The sequence below is a fragment of the Callithrix jacchus genome, chromosome 1 (assembly GCF_049354715.1).
Source record: "Callithrix jacchus isolate 240 chromosome 1, calJac240_pri, whole genome shotgun sequence".
NCBI classification, from domain to species: Eukaryota; Metazoa; Chordata; class Mammalia; order Primates; family Cebidae; genus Callithrix; species Callithrix jacchus.
Window position 1 is genome coordinate 54,801,098 of NC_133502.1, and position 16,805 is coordinate 54,817,902.

The window sequence follows — 16,805 nt, forward strand, 5'->3', positions numbered from 1 at the left end:
CCCACAGGAGCCCAGGCAACTCAGACTCATGAGCCACAAAAATAAATGTCTATTGTTGCAAACTTGTAACAGCCTGTAAGCTATTTTAAAGTTATTTTTTATATTCATTTTTTGCTGCAATAGCTGACTAATATATGAGATAATTCAGAATTAAAATGAACAGTATTGATAAAGCAGGCTAAGAAATACAAGTTCAAAAGGTATACCTGTCCACACACGCAAGTAAATTCGACAAAAATGATCCTCATATTTTCTAACTAGACTACCTAAGAGCCCAAATAATCCTTTAAATTGTTTGTGTTTGCATCTTTTACTCATTTCTCTAATTAAGAGATGTGGAATAAAATGTGAAAGAAAACCAAATCAGTAAAAAAAAAAAAAAAAAAAAAAAGCCTCTAGGTTCTTCAGTCTAGCCACAAAAAAATGTTGGCTGAAATTACTGGACTCTATCCTGTTCTAAAACCTTTCATTAAAAACTAAATTGTTTTCTCAAAACTAGTCAACCCTTGATGAAAATATGACAGATTATTATAGGAAATGTGATTTTAATTGTTTCTTTAATAGTTGTAATGATAGATGTTTTAATAGAAGGGTAAAGACAGAAAGTAGTCCTTACGTCTAATAACTCACTCGGTCCTTTCTCATCTCAAGAAAATCTAATAAGTTACTGAGTTGACACATCTAAAATGACCAGTTTAATCATTTTAGACAATTCAGTAATCAATGAGAAATTTTCCAAGATAAACTCAGTGGCAGAAAACAGTATTGAATGTTAACGCAATTGAAATGTCCAGATCCTAGATTGATTACAACCTCTTGGGTCCAGAAAAAAAAAAATTCAAGAGACCTCTCTGTCTTTACCATGTCTTGAGGCCTTTGGAGCACACAGATCCAGGACCCTCTCCTGAGACACTGCATATGAGCTCATCCAATAGTTAATCAGACAGGGATCAAACCAAGTATTGGGCAACTAATGGGCACCACCTAGTGCTTCTCATATTACGAGTACCCTACCTCATTAGACCACTTTCCCAGCATCAAACTCCTGAACTCTTACCAAATTTAGCAACCTATGTTTTTTCTCTTTCTCCAGTTTCTCTAGCCCTTTTTTGTCTCCAGAAAATCTACCCAATCGCTAGAGTCACTCATTTTCTTTGACTTATTTTAGAAATCTACTTTGCTTTTAGTTCTTTCAACAATAGATCGTAATGGTGCATTAGAACCCAGTGCAGGAATGAGGCCAACAATAATCCTGCCAGTGCTCCAAAGGAAAAAAAAACATTTAGGTTTCTACATTAAAATAGCCTGATTCTCCATATCCTGCCAAAGGTATTTGAGGTCATTTAAAATACATAACAAACATCAGAGGTAGGTATTTTCATATATTTTTTTAACAAAGAAATGGATATTCAGAATGGTTAAATAACTTACCCAAGTTTATACAACTAGTAAATGGTGATGCTGGAATTTAAACTTGATTTTTTTGAAATAAAAGCTTATATAAATCAGTCCATTATTTTATGGGTAAAGATTAGGCTGGAAGTAAAAGGTCAATAGCTGATTTGTACCCTTTCTTCTAACCTCAGGAACTCCTAAGGGTTTGATCTTTGATTTAATTTTCCTGTTGGAGAGATCCCAGATCTGGGACTTCTCTGGTACCTGGAACATTTGCTAGGTGTACCTTTAAGGTACAAGACCTCTCCTATGTTATGGCCACATATGTTGCATCACTGTCTATCCTATATCCTTTCTAAAGCTAAGCAAACCTAGTTATAGATAAATTCTATGGTAACTTGTGAGTTTGTCTGAGCTCAATACCTCGTTGCTGGTTGGGTGCATTGAATCTGGCAGAGGCCACAGGTTGACTTGTTACACAGCTAGCTCACTATGTAATATTGTTGAAAACATAGACTCATGCCTTCTAATTAAATGTGCTCTTTACTACAGTGTCGTTATTCAGTTTATTAACCTCCATTAACTGAAAAGTAGCAAAAGCATGCATTTTTACCAGTTAAAGTTATGCGTATATCCACTTTCTATTCAACCTTCAAGACCTACAACAAATCATGCATTTTTTCAAGGGGATTTCACAAAATATCCTGTAACACATACACCATTCCCCTATTCCTAACCTCCCATGTCATGTGTCTTCTGTAAGAGGCATTTGGACATCTAGTTATCTTTGGCCCTACATTGTTCTCTGCTTGCTCTATGTGTTGTTCCTCCTTCCCCCACCAATTAAAGAGTGAGGTCTTCAAGGGCAAGAAATATAATGTATTTCTTAAACCATTTGGAAAAACAACCCAGCCCAGCACCCAACATTTAACAAGTACTGAACAGGGACTTCTTAAATAAATGAAGCACAAACAAGATTTTTAATCTTGTGACAGAATATATTTAGTCATCTATAACTTAAAATACCTTTTTAATTTAAATCCAATGATACAAAAGGTCTAACTAAATTGAATTTAAAAGAAACTTAACTCTAAATTGAATTTAAAAGAAACTTTTAACTCTAAGAAGAAAGATCCTGGCACTTCCATTAGAAAAATTATTAGATAAATAATAGAGCTAAGAAGCAGGTTTCTTATCATCACCAATTTACAAAGTATTTTATTTTTTTATTCTTTTTAAAATTTTTATTTTTAATTTTTGTGGGTACATAGCAGGTGTATATATTTATGGGATACTGCATATTAATTTCTACTTGGCAACATCCTATCATATGATGAAGTTAAGCAACCTGTTTTTCTCCAAAAAAAATTTTTATCATTTCTTCACCCTTTTTTTTTTAATGGAGCTAAATTCAATCTGTTCATTTATTGTTAACAACTTACAATACACACTTTTGCAGGACGAGCTGTCTTTACTTGCAACGAGCATCTCTGATATCATCAAATCTCTGAAGTGGGTGCATGTTAAACCAATGAACTTCTGCAAAGCAAGCCCCAAGAACAATGATTTTTCCTGAAATAAAAGTTTGTTTTCTTTGTAAATAGAGTGGGTTTTTTTCCATAAATAAGCTTTATTATTTAGTGCTAGGCTAAATGTTCAACTAAGGAAAATTTTTACTACTTTTTTTTTTTTTGAGATGGAGTCTAGCTCTGTCACCCAGGCTGGAGTGCAGTGCATGATCTTGGCTCATTGAAACCTCTGCCTTCTGGGTTCAAGGGATTCACCTCCCAAGTAGTGGGATTATAGGCATGCACCACCACACCCAGCTAATCTCTGTATTTTTAGCAGAGAGGGGGTCTCACCATGTTGGCCAGGTTTGTCTCATACTCCTGACCTCAGGTGATCCACCCACCTCAGCCTCCCAAAGAGCTGGTATTACAGGCATGAGCCACTATTCTTGACCCATTCTTTATAATTTCTAGCACCAAGTCTACAGAATTCTGTACTATACACAAAGTGGCTAGGAACGAGAAATAGCTGTATATTCTTAGCATTCTAATATATAGTCACACTGAAGCAATAATGCAATTTAACTGCCATTAGAGAAAATTACTGAAATTGTCTCTATCTGCTACTTGAGAAGTACTGGAAGACATGTAACTTGTATAATGTATCTGTAACCTAAGATGTCTTATGCATGAATTCGGAAATGGTATTTATATCAATCACTTGAATAAATACTAAGGAGTTCTTCTAGAAAAATTAATTAAATAAATATGGGTGAATGTTTTGTTAATATAAGGATGTTAAACAAAATTAAAATATAATAAAACCAAAATTAAAAAGGGTTAAACTCCAAATACCCTTAACGACCTAGAAAGGTATCCCTCAGAGGGGACTCAAGATGGCGCTGTGAGAACAACCCAGGATTGGAGCCTGCGTTGAATTCGCAAACGGTGAGTCAGTGCTGCATTTCCAGACTGATCTTTGTTGCCCACAGAACGGGGAAACTCCCAAGTATAAAAAGACACGGGACGCCAGGCAGTAGGTCTGCCTGGCGAAGCCGGCAGCCGGGGCGGCGGCGGCCGGCCCTACCCAGCAATCCCCACAGGGCGCGCTTGTCTGGGTGCCTTGTTGAACCGGCAACCTGAGACTTGAGAGGGCTGGACTTGAGACTGAACGAGACTTGCACAGTAGCCCAGCCCAGGGGATTGCAGGGACAGATCGTTTGGGATACCCAGTGGGACGAACAAAACCGCGATTTCAAACTATCCCGGGCAGACGGTCCGAGACGCTCTGTGGGGGAGGGGCGTCCACCACTACGGAGGCAACCTGCCCCAACTGATATACACGCCCACTGCTGAGGCAGCCAGCCGTTGCCGAGGCAACCCGCCCCACCTGAAATACACGCCCACTGCTGACGCAGCCAGCCGTTGCCGAGGCAACCCGTCCCTACTGAGATACACGCCCACTGCTGACACAGCCTGCCCTTGCTGAGGCAACACGCTACAAGGAAGAGACTCTGCCACAGGGCGTGGCGGAGACCATAGCAGAGCCGGCAGGAACAGCGCGAATCACACAATAGCAGGGCGGAGCCTCGGCAGCCAAACAGTGGCTAGTCTGCCTTTGAGCTGGGCAGGACACCTGATCGGATATCCAAAAATAAAGCCTAAACCCCTCAACACAGAGCATTTGAGAAAAAAAAAGGGTTGTTTAATGAGCTGTGTTGCAGCAGAATCAAACATAGCAGCCTAACAGCCCTGAATGAACAACAGAGTGCACAGCTCAGCAATTAAACCCCTATAAAGTACAAACTGTCTCCTCAAGCAGCTCCCTGACCCTTCTATATCCAAAAGACTGTCATTAGGCAGGCATCATCCTGGGACAAAGAGAACAGAAAAAGAAACTGGTAGCATCCCTCGCTGTGCCATGGCTACTAGAGGTGCACCCCAGACAAGCAGGGTCTGGAGCGGACCTCAACAGTCGTACAGCGAAGGGGCTAGACTGGTAGAAGGAAAACCAAGCAACAGAAATACTTCATCATCAACATTCTGGGTGTCCACTCAGAGACCCAAACGAAAAGTCAGCAACTACGCAGACGACCAGCGGACAAATCCACAAAGATGGGAAGAAACCAGTGCAAAAAATAGGAAAACACCCGAAACCAGAACACATCGCCTCCTAGAAAGGAACAAGACTCCTCACCAGCAAGGGAACAAAGCTGGACGGAGAATGACTGTGACGAAATGACGGAATTAGACTTCAGAAGATGGATAATGAGAAACTTTTGTGAGCTAAAAGATCATGTATTAAATCAATGCAAAGAAACTAAGAACCTTGAAAAAAGATTTGAAAAAAGATTCGAGGAAATGATAACAAGAATGGATACCTTAGAGAGGAATATGAATGAATTAAAGGAGCTGAAAAACACAATAAGAGAACTTCGCGAAGCAAACGCAAGTTTCAATAGCCGAATTGACCAAGCAGAAGAAAGAATATCTGAAGTCGAAGACCAACTCAATGAAATAAAACGAGAAACCAAGATCAGAGAAAAAAGCGCAAAAAGGAATGAACAAAGTCTCCAAGAAATGTGGGACTATGTGAAAACACCTAACCTACGTTTGATAGGTGTACCAGAAGGGGACAAAGAGAATGAATCCCAGCTGGAAAATACTCTTCAGGACATCATCCAGGAAAATTTCCCCCACCTAGCAAGACAAGCCAACACTCAATTGCAGGAAATACAGAGAACACCACAAAGATATTCCGCAAGAAGAGCAACCCCAAGGCACATAATCGTCAGAATCAACAGGGTTGAAATAAAGGAGAGAATACTAAGGGCAGCCAGAGAGAAAGGTCGGGTCACCCACAAAGGGAAGCCCATCAGACTCACAGCAGATCTCTCGGCAGAAACACTACAAGCCAGAAGAGAGTGGGGGCCAATATTCAACATTCTTAAAGAAAAGAACTTTCAACCCAGAATTTCATATCCAGCCAAACTGAGCTTCAGAAGTGAAGGAAAAATAAAATCCTTTGCGAACAAGCAAGTACTCAGAGATTTTGTCACCACCAGGCCTGCTTTACAAGAGCTCCTAAAAGAGGCACTACACATAGAAAGGATCAATCAGTACCAGCCATTCCAAAATCACACTGAATGCTAAAGAGCATCAACATAATGAAGAATCTACAACAACTAACAGGCAAAACAGCCACTTAGCATCAAAATGGCAGTATCAAATTCACACATAACAATATTAACCCTAAATGTAAATGGACTAAATGCACCAATCAAAAGACACAGACTGGCAAATTGGATAAAAATCCAAAACCCATCAGTGTGCTGTATCCAGGAAACCCATCTCACATGCAAGGATACACAAAGACTCAAAATAAAGGGATGGAGGAAGATTTACCAAGCTAATGGAAAGCAAAAAAAAGCAGGAGTTGCAATTCTCATCTCTGATAAAATAGACTTTAAAGCAACAAAGATCAAAAGAGACAAAGAAGGCCATTACATAATGGTAAAAGGATCGATACAACAAGAAGAGCTAACGATCCTAAACATATATGGACCCAACACAGGAGCACCCAGATACATAAGGCAAGTTCTTAATGACTTACAGCAGGACTTAGACTCCCACACAATAATAGTGGGAGACTTTAACACTCCACTGTCAATACTAGACAGATCAACCAGACAGAAAATCAACAAGGATATCCAGGGCTTGAACTCAGACCTGGAGCAAGCAAACCTGGTGGACATTTACAGAACTCTCCACCCCAAATCCACAGAATACACATTCTTCTCAGCACCACATCACACCTACTCTAAAATTGACCACATAATTGGAAGTAAAGCACTGCTCAACAAATGCAAAACAACTGAAATCATAACAAACAGCCTCTCAAAATTGAAAGAGCTAGAGGAGCAAGATCAAAAAAACTCAAAACCCAGCAGAAGACAAGAAATTACTAAGATCAGAGCTGAACTGAAGGAGATTGAGACATGAAAAACCCTTCAAAAAATCAATAAATCCAAGAGCTGGTTTTTTGAAAAGATCAACAAAATAGACAGACCACTAGCCAGATTGATTAAAAATAAAAGAGAGAACAACCAAATAGATGCAATAAAAAATGATAAAGGGGAAATCACCACAGATTCCACAGAAATTCAAACCATCATCAGAGAATATTACACACAACTCTATGCACATAAACTAGTAAACCTGGAAGAAATGGATAAATTCCTGGACTCCTGTGTCCTCCCAAGCCTAAACCAGGAGGAAGCTGAAACTATGAATAGACCAATAACAAGGTCTGAAGTTGAGGCAGCAATTAAGAGCCTACCTCACAAAAAAAGCCCAGGTCCAGATGGGTTCACAGCCGAATTCTACCAGACACACAAGGAGGAGCTGGTACCATTCCTTCTAAAACTATTTCAAACAATCCAAAAAGAGGGAATCCTTCCCAAATCATTTTATGAGACCAACATCATCCTGATACCAAAACCCGGCAGAGACCCAACGAGAAAAGAAAACTTCAGGCCAATATCCATGATGAACATAGATGCAAAAATCTTCAATAAAATATTGGCAAGCCGATTGCAACAGCAAATCAAAAAACTTATTCATCATGACCAAGTAGGATTCATCCTGGGGATGCAAGGCTGGTTCAACATATGCAAGTCTATCAACGTAATTCACCACATAAACAGAACCAAAAACAAAAACCACATGATTATCTCAATTGACGCAGAGAAGGCATTTGACAAAATTCAACAGCCCTTTATGCTAAAAACCCTCAATAAACTCGGTATCGATGGAACCTATCTCAAAGTAATAAAAGCTATTTATGACAAACCAACAGCCAATATCATACTGAATGGGCAAAAACTGGAAGCATTCCCTTTGAAATCTGGCACTAGACAAGGATGCCCTCTCTCACCACTCCTATTCAATATAGTACTGGAAGTTCTAGCCAGAGCAATCAGGCGAGAAAAAGAAATAAAGGGTATTCAAATAGGAAAGGTGGAAGCCAAATTGTCTCTATTTGCAGACGACATGATAGTATACCTAGAAGACCCCATCGCCTCAGCCCAAAAACTCCTGAAACTGATAAACAACTTCAGCAAAGTCTCAGGATATAAATCAATGTGCAAAAATCACAAGCATTCGTCTACACCAATAACAGACTTAAAGAAAGCCAAATCAAGAGCAAACTGCCATTCGCAATTGCTACAAAAAGAATAAAATACCTTGGAATACAACTCACAAGGAATGTAAGGGACCTCTTCAAGGAGAACTACAAACCACTGCTCAACGAAATCAGAGAGGACACAAACAGATGGAGAAACATTCCATGTTCATGGTTAGGAAGAATTAATATCGTGAAAATGGCTATACTGCCCAAAGTAATTTACAGAATCAACGCTATCCCCATCAAGCTACCATTGACTTTCTTCACAGAACTGGAAAAAACCACCATGAACTTCATATGGAACCAAAAGAGAGCCCGCATAGCCAAGTCAATTCTAAGCAAAAAGAACACAGCGGGGGGCATCACACTACCAGATTTCAAACTATACTACAAGGCTACAGTAATCAAAACAGCATGGTACTGGTGCAAAGACACAATCAACCTAAATGCCTATCAATGACAGATGGAATAAAGAAAATGTGGTACAAATACACCATGCGCCATGGAATACTATGCATGATATAAAAAATATTGATATCATGTCTTATGTAGGAAGATAGATGGAGATGAAAGCAGTTTTCCTTAGCAAACTAATGCAGAAACAGAAAAACAAATATGGTAGAGGGTGGAAGTAGGGAGAGGATCAGGAAAAACAATTAATGAGTACTAGGCTTAATACCTGGTTGATAAAATAATTTGTACAACAACCCCTGTGACACAAGTTTACCTATGTAACAAACCTTCACATACCCCTGCCAAAACTAAAATAAATGTTAAAAAGTAAAAATGAAATGATACACCATTACCAGTGGGACTTAAGCCAGATATGCAAGGCTAGTTCAACATTCAAAAATGTAAGTCATCAAAGCAACAGGCTAAAGAAGAAAAATCACATGATCGTATCAATAGATATAGAAAATACATGACAAAATCAATACCCATTTATGACGAAAACTCTCAGAAAGCTAGAAATAGAGAAAACTTTCTTCAACTATATAAAGAATATCTACACAAATAGCTAACATAATATTTAATGGTGCAAAACTATAAGCTTTCCACTAAGTTCATGAACCAGGCAGGTATGTCCTCTTTAATGACTCCTTTTCAACGTCATATTGGAAGTTCTAGCTAATACATTAAGACAAGAAAAGTTACACAAATTGAAAGAAGCAATTAAACTCTGTGTTCATAGATGGCATGATTGTCTATATTGAGAATTGATATGGTTTGGCCCTGTATCCCCACCCAAATCTCACCTTGGATCGTAATCCTCATAATCCTCATACGTCAAGGGTGGGACCAAGTAGAGGTAATTAGATCATGGAGGTGCTTTCCCCCATTCTGTTCTCATAATAATGAGTGAGTCTCACAAGGTCTGATGGTTTTTTAGGCATCTGGCATTTCCCCTTCTTGTACTCACTCCTGCTACCGGGTGGAAAGGTGCCTGAATCTCCTTTGCCTTCTACCATGATTGTAAGTTTCTTGAGACCTCCCCAGCAATCCAGAACTGTGAGTCAATTAAACCTTTTTCTTTTATAAATTACTCAGTCTTTGGTATTTATTCATAGCAGTGTGACAATGGACTAATATGTGAATAAAAAAAATAATAATAATGAAAGAAATACTGTAAGGTTACCGGATGCAAACTTAAAATACATATGCCAATTGCTTCCCTATATACTATCAAAGAACAGATGAAATATTAATTTTAAAACACAATACCATTTACATTAGTACCACAAAAGTCATACTTATGCCAACAAATATGTACAAAATTTATATAAGAAAACTAAAAATTTTCAAATTAACAATCTGACATTGCACCTAAAAGAACTCGGGGGGAAAAGAGTCCAAAGCTAGCAAATAGAAAAAGGAAAAACTACAATCAGAAAAACTGGATAAAATTGTGATACCAAAATCTATACAAAAGATCAATGAAAGCAAATACTGGAAAGAATAAACACGAACACTAGCTAGGTTAACGAAGAAGACAGAAAATCCACATAAGCACAATCAGAAATGACAAAAATGACATTAAACCAATCCTACAGAAATATAAAAGATCTTTGGACAATTATAAACACGTCTATGCACACAAATTGGAAAATCTAGAGGAAATAAATAAATTCCCAAAACACAGAAACTCCTGATTGAACCAGGAAGAAAGTGAAAACCTGACCAGATGAATAATGAGTTCTAAAGTTGAATCAGTATTTTTAAAAAACCTACCAACTAGAAAAAGCTCTGGAACAGCTGGATTCACAAGCAAATTCTTTCAGACATGCAGAGAACTGGTGCCAATCCTACTGAAACTCTTCCAAACAATCGAAGAGGAGGAACTCCTCCTGAACTCATTCTATGAATTCAGCACCATTCTGACAAAATCTGGCAGAGACACAATGAAGAAAGAAAATTACAGGCCAAAATCTTTTATGAACATAGACGCGAAAATCTCAATATAATAGTAGCAAACTGAATCCAGAAGCATATTCAAAAATTAATTCACCACAATCAAGTAGGCTTTAGTCTTGGAATACAAATTTGTTTAAACATACAAAAATTAATAAATGTGATTCATCACATAAACAGAATTAAAAACAAAAACCATATAGTTGTATCAATAAATGCAGAAAAAAACTTTTGATAAAATCCAAGATCCTTCATGATTAAAACCTTTAGTAAACCAGGCACTGAAGGAACATACCTCAAAATAATAAGCACCATCTGTGAAAAACCCACAGTCAACATCATACTGAATAGGGAAAACCTGGAAGCATTCCCCTTGAAAACTGGAACAAGACAAGATGCCCATTTTCAAGACTTCTATTCACATAGTACTGGAAGTCCTAGCTAGAGCAATCAGCCAAGAGAAAAAATAAAAACATTCAAATAGGAAAAGAAATCAATCTCTCTCTCTTCACCAATGATATAATTCTATATCTACAAAAAAACTAAAGACTCTGCCATAAGACTCTTGGAACTGATAAATGGCTTCAGTAAAATTTCAGGGTACAAAGTAAATGTACAAAACTCAGGAGCATTTATATACACCAATAATATGCAAGCTAAGAGCCAAATCAAAAATGAAATATTAACAATAGTTGCAAAAAAATCTAAGGAAATATCTAATCAAGAAGGTAAAGATCTCTACAAGGAAAACTATAACACATTGCCAAAAGAAATCAGAGACAACAGAAATAAATAGAAAAATATTCCATGCTTGTGGATTAGAAGAATCAACAGCATTAAAGTGGCCTCACTACCCAAAGCAATTTACAGATTAAATATTATTCCCATCAAACTAACAATGACTGTTCTCATAGATTTAGAAAAATTATTCTAAAAATCAAATGGAACCAAAAATGAGTAGAAATAGCCAAAGCAATTCTAAGGAAAAAGAACAAAGCCAGAAGCATCACACTATCCAGCTTTAAGCTATACTAACACAAGGCTACAGTAACCAAAACAGCATAGTACTGGTATAAAAACAGACACATCAAATAATGGAACAGATTAGAGAACCCAGAAATAAAGCCATATGCCTGCAACCACCTGATCTTTGACAAACTCAACAAAAATAAGTACTAGGGAAAAGACTCCCTGTTTAGTAAATAGTTCTGGGAGAACTGGCCAGCCATATGCAGGAGAAAGAAACTGAACCTCTACTTGTCACAAGATGGAATAAAGACTTAAATATAAGGCCCCAAACTATAAAAATCCTAGGAAAACTCTAGGGAATACCCTTCTCAATATTGGCCGTGGCAAAGAATTTTTGGCTAAGTTCTCAAAAGCAATTGCAATGAAAACCAAAATTGACAAGTGTGACCTAATTAAACTAAAGGGTTTCTTCACAGAAAAAGAAACTATCCATAAAGTAAACAGAACAACTACAGAATGGAAGAAAATATGTACATGGTGTGCATCTGGCAAAAGTCTAAAATCCAGAATCTATAAGGAACTTAAACAAATCAACCATCAAAAAACAAACCACTCCACTAAAAAGTGGGCAGAGGACATGAATAGTTCTTCTTAAAAGAAGACATATAAGTGGCCAACAAACATGAAAAAATGCTCATCATCACTAACAATCAGAGAAATACTAATCAAAACCACAATGAGATACCATCTCACACCAATCAGAATGAATTTTGTTAAAAAGTCAAAAGATAAGATGTTGACAAGGCTATAGAGGAAAAGGAAAACTTATTATACATATTGGTAGAATTATTAGTCCAGCCAATATGGAGAGGAGTTTGAAGATTTCTCAAAGAACTAAAAGTTGGACTGCCATTCAACTCAGCAATTCCGTTATTGTGCATATACCTAAAAGAAAATAAATCATTCTATCAAAAAAGACACATGCACCTATACATTCATCACAACACTATTCACAAGAGCAAAAACATGAAATCAAACCAGGTGCTAATCAAGGATTGGATAAAGAAAACATACCCTGGAATACTATGCAACCAAAAATAAATAAATAAAATGATGTCCTTTGTGGCAACATGGATATAGCTGAAGGACATTATTCTAAGTGAACTAATATAGAAACAGAAAACTGAACACCACATATTCTCACTTAGTGGGAGATAAACATGGGGTACACATGGACATAAAGATGAGAACAATTACACTGGAAACTACTAGTAGGGGAGTAAAAATTGAAGCAAGGGTTGAAAAGCTACCTTTTGGGTAATATGCTCAGTACCTGGAAGACAGGTTCAATTATATTCCAAACCTCAACATCATACAATATACTCAGGTAACAAATCTGTACATGTACCCCTGATTCGAAAATAAAAGTTGAAAAAAACTTTGAAGAAAGTTACTTTGTGACTATTAACAAGTTGATTCTAATGTTTATACAAAGGAGCAAACAACCCAGAATTGCAGACACAATATTTTAAAAAAAGAAAAGCCAGAAGACTGGCACTACCCAAATTCAAATAATGTATTAAAGCTACGGTAATCAAGATGATGTGGAGTTGATGAAAGAGTAGACAAATAGATCAATGAAACAGAATATACAACCAAGAAATAGATCTAAATAATTATAGTCAACTGATATTTGACAAAGAAGCAAAGACAATATAACAAAACAAAGATAGTCTTTTCAGCAGATGATAAAATAGCTGGAAATTCACATGCAAAAGTAAATAAATCTAGACAAATATCACACATAAATGCTAACTCAAAATGGATCACAGACCTAAATACAAAATACAAAGCCATGAAACTTCTAAAAGAGAACACTGGAGAATATCTAGATAATATAACTCCAAAGAAAGATAATTACAAGGCGATCCAAGATGGCCAAATAGGAACAGCTCTGGAGTGCAGTTCCCAGCGAGAACACAGAGGGTGAGTGATCACCACACTTCCAAACCAATATTTACTGCCCACAGACTAGGAGATTCCCGGGCGGAAAAGCACCGCGAGTCTCCAGCACAGCTGTTTCAGCCAGCGCAGTGGGTCTCCACACAAAAACTCACACAAATCTGGGTGCTGTTTCAACTGGCACCTGGAACGCCTTGGAGACAGAGTTGTCCATTCAACTGAAAAAAAAGAGGGCTGAAACAGGGAGCCAGGTTATCTGGCTCGGTGGGTACCACTCCCACAAAGACAAGCAATCTGAAATGCTCTAGATTGAGAGTTTTACAGGAAGCACAGCTGGCCTGGGACAGTCCAGCTCTGTGGGGGAAAGAGTGCCCACCATTACAGAGGCAGTCCACCACTACCGAGGCAGTCTGCCATTACCAAGGCAGTCTGCCAATACAGAGATGGTCGGCCATTACTGAGGCAGACTGCTATTACCGAGGCAGTTCTAACTATTCCTCTATAAACAAAACCACAGGAAGTTCACACAGCAACTGGGCAAAGCCTACAGCAGCTCAGCAACACCTCTGCTGGCAGACTGTGACTAGGCTACCTCCTTGCTGGGCAGGGCATCTCTAAAAAAAGACAGCAGCATATCAGGAACTTATAAATAAGTCACCACCTTCCCAGGACAGAGCACCTGGGAAAAAAAGGCAGTTACGAGTTCCACTGCAGCAGACTTAAACGTACTTGCCCAGCAGTTCTGAACAAAACAATGGAGCTCACATCTCAGCACTTGAGCTCCTATAAGGGACAGACTCTCTCCTCAAGCAGCTTCCAACACCCGCATATACAAACAGGCACCTCATAAATGAGAGCTCAGGCTGACATCTGGTGGATATCCTTCAGGGAAAAAGATAACAGAAGAAGAAACTGGCAGCAAACCTTACTGTACTGCAGCTTCTGCAGGTGATCCCAGGCAAGCAGGGTCTGGAGTGGAACTCCAGCAGTCCTACAGCAGAGGGGCCTGACTGTTAGAAAGAAAACTAAAAAACAGAAAAAAAATAACTTCATCATCAACAAAAAGGAAAACCACTCAGAGACCCCATCCAAAAGTCACCAACTACAAAGACCACAGGTAGATAAATCCACAAAGATGGGAAGAAACCAGTGCAAAAAGGATGAAAACACTCAAAACAAGAACACTGCTCCCCTCCAAGGGATCACAACTCCTTACCAGCAAGAGAACAAAGCCAGATGAAGAATGAGTCTGATGAAATAACAGAAACAGGCTTCAGAAAGTGGGTAATTACAAACTTCTCTGAGCTAAAATAACAGGCTCTAACCCAATGCAAAGAAACTAAGAACCTGGAAAAAACGTCTGACAAAAGGCTAACAAGAAGAAACACCTTGGAGAAGAATATAAATGAATTGATGGAGCTGAAAAACACAACACAAGGACTTAGTGAAGCAGACACAAGTTTTAATAGCCAAATCAACCAAGCAGAAGAAAGGATATCAGAGATTGAAGATGAACCCAATGAAATAAAGTAAGAAGGCAAGATTAACCTAATTCAGGTGTACCTGAATGTGACAGAGAGAATGAATCCAAGCTGGAAAACACTCTTCAGGATATTATCCAGGAAAACCTTCCCAACCTAGCAAGGCAAGCCAATATTCAAGTCCAGGAAATACAGAGAACACCACACAGATATTCCTCAAGAAGAGCAACCCCAAGGCACATAATTGTCAGATTCACCAGGGTTGAAATGAAGGAAAAAATTCTAAGGGCAGAGAGAAAGGTTGGGTTACCCATAAAGGGAAGCCCATCAGACTCACAGCTGATCTTTCTGCAGATACCCTACAAGCCAGATGAGAGTGGGGCCAATATTCAACATCCTTAAAGAAAAGAACTTTCAACCTAGAATTTCACACCCAGCCAAACTAGGCTTCATAAGCAAAGGAGAAATAAAATACTTTACAAACAAGCAATTGCTCAGAGATTTCATCACCACCAGGCCTGCCTTACAAGAGCTCCTGAAAGAAGCGCTAAACATAGAAAGGAACAAGTACCAGCCACTCCAAAAATGTATCAAATGGTAAAAAGCATTGAAACAATGAAGAAACCACATAAACTAATGGTCAAAACAACCAGCTAGCGTCAAAATGGGAGGATCAATTTCATACATAGCCATACTAACCTTAAATGTAAATGGCCTAAATGCCCCAATCGAAAGACACAGAGTGGCAAATTGGCTAAAAAGTCAAAACCCATTGGTGTGCTATATCCAGGAAACCCATCTCACATGCAATATACACATAGGCTCAAAATAAAGGGATGGAGGAAGATTTACCAAGCAAATGGAGAGCAAAAAAAAAGAAGGAGTTGCAATCCTAGTCTCTGATAAAATAGACTTTAAACCAACAAAGATCAAAAGAGACAAAGAAGGACATTACATAATGGTAAAAGGATCAATGCAACAAGAAGAGCTAATGATCCTAAATATATACATACCCAATACAGGGGCACCCAGATACATAAAGCAAGTTCTTAATGAACTACAAAGAGACTAAGACTCCCACAGAATAATAATGGGAGACTCTAACACTCCACTGTCAATATTAGACAGATCAATGAGACAGTAAATTAACAGAGATATCCAGGACTTGAACTCAGATCTGGACCAAGCAAACCTAGTAGACATCTACAGAACTCTCCACCCCAAATCTACAGAATATACGTTCTTCTCAGCACCACATCACATCTACTCTAAAATTGACCACATAATTGGAAGTAAATTACTTCTCAATAAATGCAAAAGAATGGAAATCATAAAAAACAGTCTCTCAGACCACAGGGAAATCAAATTAGAAATCAGGATTCAGAAACTAACTCAGAACTGCACAACTGCATAAAAACTGAACAACTGACTCTTGAATGTTGACTGGATAAACAATGAATGAAGGCAGAAATAAGGATGTTCTTCTAAACCAATGAGAACAAAGACACAATGTACCAAAATCTCTGGGACACATTTAAAGCAGTGTCTAGAGGGAAATTCATAGCAATAAATGCCCACATGAGGAGCAAGGAAAGGTCTAAAATTGACATCCTATCATCAAAACTGAAAGAGTTAGAGGAATAAGATTTAAAAAAATCTTAAAAGCTAGCAGAAGACAAGAATAACTAAGATGAGAGCAGAAGTGAAAGAGACAGAGACACAAAAAAACCTTCAAAGAATCAACAAATCCATGAGCTGGTTTTTTGAAAAGATCAACAAAATGGATAGACTGCTAGCCAGACTAATAAAAAAAAAAAGAGAGAAGAATCAAATAGGTGCAATAAATAATGATAAAGGGGACATCACCACTGATTCCACAGAAATACAAACTAC

The 16,805-nt window shown here is 38.1% G+C and overlaps 1 long non-coding RNA gene across 5 annotated transcripts in view; it reads right to left on the reverse strand.

Annotated features, from left to right (window-relative positions):
• LOC144579016 (uncharacterized) overlaps positions 1-16,805 on the reverse strand; it is a 357,175-nt gene that overhangs the window by 144,723 nt on the left and 195,647 nt on the right. For 4 of the 5 annotated variants that reach the window (XR_013525780.1, XR_013525781.1, XR_013525779.1 and 1 more), the window contains one exon: positions 2,847-2,967. The exons of the other annotated variant lie outside the window; for it this stretch is intronic. This is a non-coding gene — a long non-coding RNA (uncharacterized LOC144579016). The remainder of the gene's footprint in view (positions 1-2,846; positions 2,968-16,805) is intronic. 5 annotated transcript variants of the gene reach the window in all.